The sequence below is a fragment of the Lissotriton vulgaris genome, chromosome 5 (assembly GCF_964263255.1).
Source record: "Lissotriton vulgaris chromosome 5, aLisVul1.2, whole genome shotgun sequence".
Lineage (NCBI taxonomy): Eukaryota > Metazoa > Chordata > Amphibia > Caudata > Salamandridae > Lissotriton > Lissotriton vulgaris.
Window position 1 is genome coordinate 1,337,792,113 of NC_141693.1, and position 6,261 is coordinate 1,337,798,373.

The window sequence follows — 6,261 nt, forward strand, 5'->3', positions numbered from 1 at the left end:
GAGTGGGAAAAGGCAGATGAACGCTGCTTATGTACATCAATTTTTCTAATTTTCCACATATTGACCTGCGCGACCTAAACAAAAACATCTTGGTTGACCAGTACCCACTACCAAAAATAAACAAAATGCTTTGATGAAAGGTATGAAGGTATTTTCAACAATAGACTTGACTGCCGCATACCACCAGGTTCCTCTACACACAGACAGCAGGTGCTTAACCAGTTTCATTTCACCGTTTGGGTGTTATAGGTTCAAAAGAGTACCTTTTGGACTGGCTTCGGCAGCGGCACTATTTCAGAGACTCATGCATGAGATCTTTAAGGATGTCAAAACCGTGCTCATCTATCAAGATGACATCCTGGTAATGGGAAAAAACCAAACAGACCATGGTAAAAAATTTATAAAAGTATTTAAAACACTGGAAGAACAAGGATTGACAGCAGAATATAACAAATGCAAATTTGCGGAGAGAACACTGACATATCTGATGCATGAAATTACACAAGAGGGAATAAAACCAAAGAGAGAGTTAGTTAAGGCTATTGATAATGCTCCTGCAACACAAACAAAAGAAGAATTGAGAGCCTTCTTAAGGCTAGTAGACTTTTATTCAAAATTCGTAAGGAATTTCTCAACAAAAACATATGAAATTAGATAATTACTAAAAAGTAAAAACAAATTGCTATAGTCTGCGTGTTGCAAGAAGGCGTTTATAGACCTTAAAAGGGAAATTTGTGATGCTCCACCCCTACAAGGATTCGACCTTGAGCTAGAGAGTGTAGTCACAACAGATGTGAGTGGGAAAGGCATAGGCGCTGCACTTACGCAAGTTGGACCAGAAGGAAAAGAGGGCACAGTTGCCTTCGCATCACGGTCACTCACCCCCACCGAGGAGAAGTACTCTGTGATTGAGCGGGAGGCACTTGCGTGTGTGTGGGGGTTGGAGCATTTTTGCCAATATGTTTGGGGAAAAAGGGTGACCCTAAGATGTGATCACAAACCTTTGATAAAAGTGTTGACTGTAAAAGAACTATATAGCGCATCTCCCAGAGTAGCGAGATTGTCAGTAAGGTTATTGGACTATAACTACAAAGTAAAGTATCCTCCAGGTGCTAAAAACGTAATGGCAGACTTCGTCAGCCGCTTACCCCTAACAGGAAAAGAAAAGGAAGAAGACAAAGAAGATGAGTTCTGCATGGCTAACATTAGAGAAGAACTCCCGAGCATTCAAAAGGAAGTATGGGAAAAGGAATATGAACAGGATGAAGTGATACAGGAAGTAAACAAGTATATTATTAATGGATGGCCAAAAAAAAACCATAAAAAACAAGATGAAACCGTACTGGGAACTCAGGAACAAATTATCCGTGGAAGGAGGACTAAGACAGGGGAGGGTAATACCTCCCGAGAAACTTAAAAATAAAAATCTGGAATTATGCCATGAAGGACATATGGGTATCAATAAGACAAAAAAGAGAATAAAATATTGGTACTGGTGGCCAAGGTGTGATCTAGAAATTGAAAGGAGTGTCAGGACCTGTGCTAAATGTGAAAACTCGGACAAGTCACAAGTCAGGCACAAACCACCCTTGCACCCCTTGCCTTGCCCGGAGATGCCTTGGGAGAGTGTAGGCATAGATGTCATGGGCCCAATAAGGTATCAGGAAGATCAAGTGTATATTGTGGTTTAGGTCGATCATTCGTCAAAATGGCCGGAGTTCAAGATACTCCATAAAGTAGAAGCTAATGACATTGTCAGGTTCCTTGACGGAGTATTTACAAGAAGAGGTATCCCTAAAATTGTTGTGAATGACAATTGAAAACAATTCACATCTGTTGCTTTCAAGAAATGTATCGAAAGAAATTGTATTACACATAAAACCACATCAGTATACCACCCAGCTGGTAATGGAGCGGTAGAAAGGTTCAACAGGGTGGTGAAAGGAACCATACAACTAGCAAATAACAAAGGGTTGTGTTGGAAAATGGAAATGAAGAAAATGATTTGGGCATACAGAATAACACCTAGGGAGAGCACAGGTATCAGCCCATTTGAAATGATGAGAGGAAGCACAGCAGTATCAAAGGACAATGTAGGGTGGCTGTAACGAGGAGGGCGAAGGGTTGCCACTGCACCCTGAACCCCGGGGCGAGCCTTTGACCTGTAACCCCCCCCTCTTGTTTCCACAGCCACCGATGCCCCCTGTCTGGAAAATGCTTCAGGAACGGTACAGTTGTGATGAAGAAGATGGTATCGGGCCCTTTAATTGGACCGGCGGGAGCATGGAGAAGGAGGGGTCAGGTCCCACTTTAAAAGACATCAGAGAGAGAGCGAAGGTGTGTCTTTACACCGAAGGAGTGGACAGCGAGTGGAGAGGAGGAGTGGCGTGGAGCAGTAGAGAAGACGAGAGCGGAGTCGGAAGAACGGAGAAGGAGGAGACGCGAGGAACATCGGAGGAGAAAGTGACGCGAGGAACATCGGAGGCGGAGGAGCCGCGAAGAACAGCGGAAGCGGAGGACGGACGGGACCCGGTAGAGAAGCAAGAGCCAGGAGGCCAACGGCACTACGCTTTGCCCAGCCGCACACCAGGAGGAGTGTGGCTAACCGAGGTGCATAACCGTATCGTGGGCTGGGTTGGAAGGAAGGGTCAAGGCATCCCGTGAGCATTCCCACGACCACCGGTATCCACCGCCCTCACTTCCCGAATACCCCGAGCACTGTGGTTTCCTTCACTCCCCTCCCTCTGATTGACCTTTGGAGTAGTGCGTATTTACTGATACCTCCCTCTCTTGTGTTTCCCCCACCTGCGGAGCCTGGGTCACAAAAGAGCCTGAGGAACGAAGAACAAGGACGAGCCCGACTCGCTGAAGGGAAGAAGGAATCCTGAGGAAGTCCTGAAGGGAGAGGAGTAGATCCCCGAGGAGGGCCATACCTCGAAAGACTTGCACTGATTTATTGTACCACCAAATAAAGCCTACTCGCACAAAGACCCGTCTCCTGCCTTTCCCTACCCCGCAGGTTACAGTGGTGGAGAATGCGGGCATCTCTTCCATCTGCTTAACAAAGATGGACGACGTCGTGCAGCTTTTGGTGAAGGGCCAAGAAAGACTGGAATGGGTGGTGGAGCAGCAGATCCGGTCGGCAGATGCAGACAGGGAGATCATGAAGGCGTCCATGACTGCCCGTGCCCTCGACCCTCCCGTAGTGAGTGGAACAGTGACTGTAGGAGGGACACCACAGAGCATCAGCGGGGTCTCCCTCCAGAAGTATCCGCTTGGGGAGGACCCCGATGCGTTTCTACTGAATTTTGAGAGGGCCGCCAGGGCATGCGGATGGCCCGTGGCCAAGTGGCCCTTCTTCCTCCCACCCTTGCTTATAGGTGAAGCCCAAGCCTCTTATCAGGTGGCGAACCCGACGGGTGACACCTCATACTCCAACATTAAGCGGATCATTCTGGATCATTTGGGACTTGATCAGGAGGCATACCGCCTCAGATTCAGAAAAAAAACAGGAGTACCAGGAGAGACCCCCCAAAACTCTATTCGTGCGGCTGAAAATGGCGGCCGACAAGTGGCTAACCCCCAACACCTGTACAAAAGAGGAGTAATGGACCGGGTCTACCTAGAACAGTTCTTGGAGGCCCTTCCATTTGTGACCCAGAGGTGGTTAAAACAGCACCATAACCTCACCCCCTCCCAGGCTGTAGATATGGCAAACACGTTCTCCCGTGTCCAGCCAAGACCCCCCCTTCTTTGGGAGACGGAGAGACAAAGGGCTGCCAACAAAAACGAGAAGAGACCATTGAAAGTCCCAGAACCGGTAAAACCTAAGCCATGGAGACCCGAACCCCCATCCCACAGCGGACCGCAATGTTTTGAATGAGGTACCTGGGGCCACATAGCCCGGATGTGCCCCCGAAGGAAACCGGCCGAAGAACCAATGGAGGTCGGCTACCTTCCAAAGTCCGTGTTGTATTCAGCTGAAATGGGGCATGCATTCAGAGTGAGTATAGAGGTAAATGGTACCCCCGTCCAAGCCCTCTTAGATTCAGGCTGTCGACAATCGGTGGTACAAACCCAACACGTGAGGCCCCACCAAGTTCTCCCCCAGGAACGAGTGAATATCAGGTGTGTAAATGGGGACGTGAGACCGTACCCGGTGGTTTAGCCAGAGTCTGGGGCCCCACAAACCACTAGCTAGGGATGGTAGGAACAACCGGCCTATACCGGCTTTTGTGTCCCCTGAGCCGTGGTTACTGGACCGTAGTTTCCGCTTCGCACAGGCAAACGACGCAACTCTGTTCAACGCCTGGGAGAACGCACATCAGAATCAGGGACAAATACCCCTGGTATACCCTCGTTTTTTACTGAAAAATGACCTGCTTTATAGACAGGGACAGAAGGATGATCCTGAAAAGCTTCTCGTCCCTGCGACGTTCCGGGAACAAGTGCTCTTCTACTCCCACGCCCACTTGGTAGCTGGCCACACTGGAGCAGAAAAAACAACCCAAAATATTCTGGGGCACTTTTACTGGCCTGGAATTTATAAAGATACCATGTCATTTTGTCAGGAATGCGAGGTATGCCAGAAGCGGAACATGACCAGACCCCCGGCTTTCCCTCTACAACCCCTTCCCATAATTGGGGTTCCATTCGAGAGGTTAGGCATGGATCTTATCGGCCCTCTACCGAAGACCCAGAAAGAACACCAATACGTCCTCGTGATCATGGACTACTCCACGAGGTTTCCGGAGGATTTTCCGCTGACCACCACCAAGACCAAACAAGTGGCTGACAAAATACTGGAGCTCTTTTCCAGGGTGGGGTTCCCCAAAGAGGTCCTCACCGATCAGGGAACCCCCTTCGTGTCAAGACTGATGAGGGAGGTCTGTCAGCTCCTGAACATCCATCAAATACGAACAGCGGTATACCACCCCAAACGGACGGACTCATGGAGAGATACAATCGGACCCTGAAGACCACTCTCCGGAAAATGCTGGAGGTTAACGGAGCTGAATGGGACCAGGTCCTGCCCCTGGCATTGTATGTTATCCGAGGGCAAAAACGAAGCAGCCTGGGTTTCTCGTCATTTGAACTATTTTATGGACGACAACCCCGCTCGCTCCTGGACATGACGAAAGAGGCCTGGGAGACCGAGACCCCAGAAGAAACCCTGAAAACCCTAGAATACGCCCGGAACCTTCGCTCCAAGCTAGGGAAGCTGAGAGACCTGGCGTACACCAACCTGGAAAGGAGCCAAGTGAGGCAAAAATCCATATACAACAAAGGAAAGAAATGGAGAAGACTACAGAAGGACGATTGGGCGTTAGTTTTACTGCCCTCCTCTACTCAGAAATTCAAGGCAGAATGGGGAGGCCCCTATCGGATAGTTTGCTGGATTGCTGGTAAGCTAATTACTCACTGCCAAGTTGATCAGAGACTGCTAGACAATTGTCTATTCTCTGTAACTGCTTATTAATAGTTCAGAGACTGCTAGACTAATGTTTATTCTCTGTAAATCTTATTTAGTTGATCAGAGACTGCTAGACTTGTGTCTATTCTCTGCTAACGCTCATTTAATGTATCATCGGTATGACATTTTAATGGTATGAATTTTTGAGGATTTTTTACTGTTATTGTGATTATCATTTCTTTGGTATTCTTAATAGCAATGAACTTTGCACCTGTATCTATAATGCGTTATAGTTCTTTTTAAACTCTGTAATGTGCTGTGTCTAAATGACTCTGTAAATTTAATTGCTTTTTATTATATGTTTGTATGTCTGCTTTTATGAGTAATACTCCAATAAAGCACTTTTGAAAAATTGAAAAATACAAATTTGGCTTGAGAACTTATAGATGCATAATTTCATATCTTTGTGCAAGTTTGCAATTGTCATAGATTTTCAGTGTAGGGATAATAATTGAGAGCCCTATTGCAAATAGTGAACTTTGCTTTTGGAGGTGTGCATTTGGGCATGACAGACCATGGTTGGTCAAATGGATGCAGCTAAGCAGCCGAAGCAATGCGGAACAACTGGGACCAGGCACGACAAGACTTGCTACATGCCTACGGATAGTATCAACGATAGGTAATACCAGTTATAAATTGCAAATCAATCCCCGAAAGACCCAAGTCTATCATATCAACGTGTTAAAAAAGTGGGTAGGTCCTCCGCCGTTAGGAGTACATCTTGCAAACGCCAATCCCCCAGAGTCAACGAACACCATAGACCGACTCGTGATCAACGAGGACCTGAG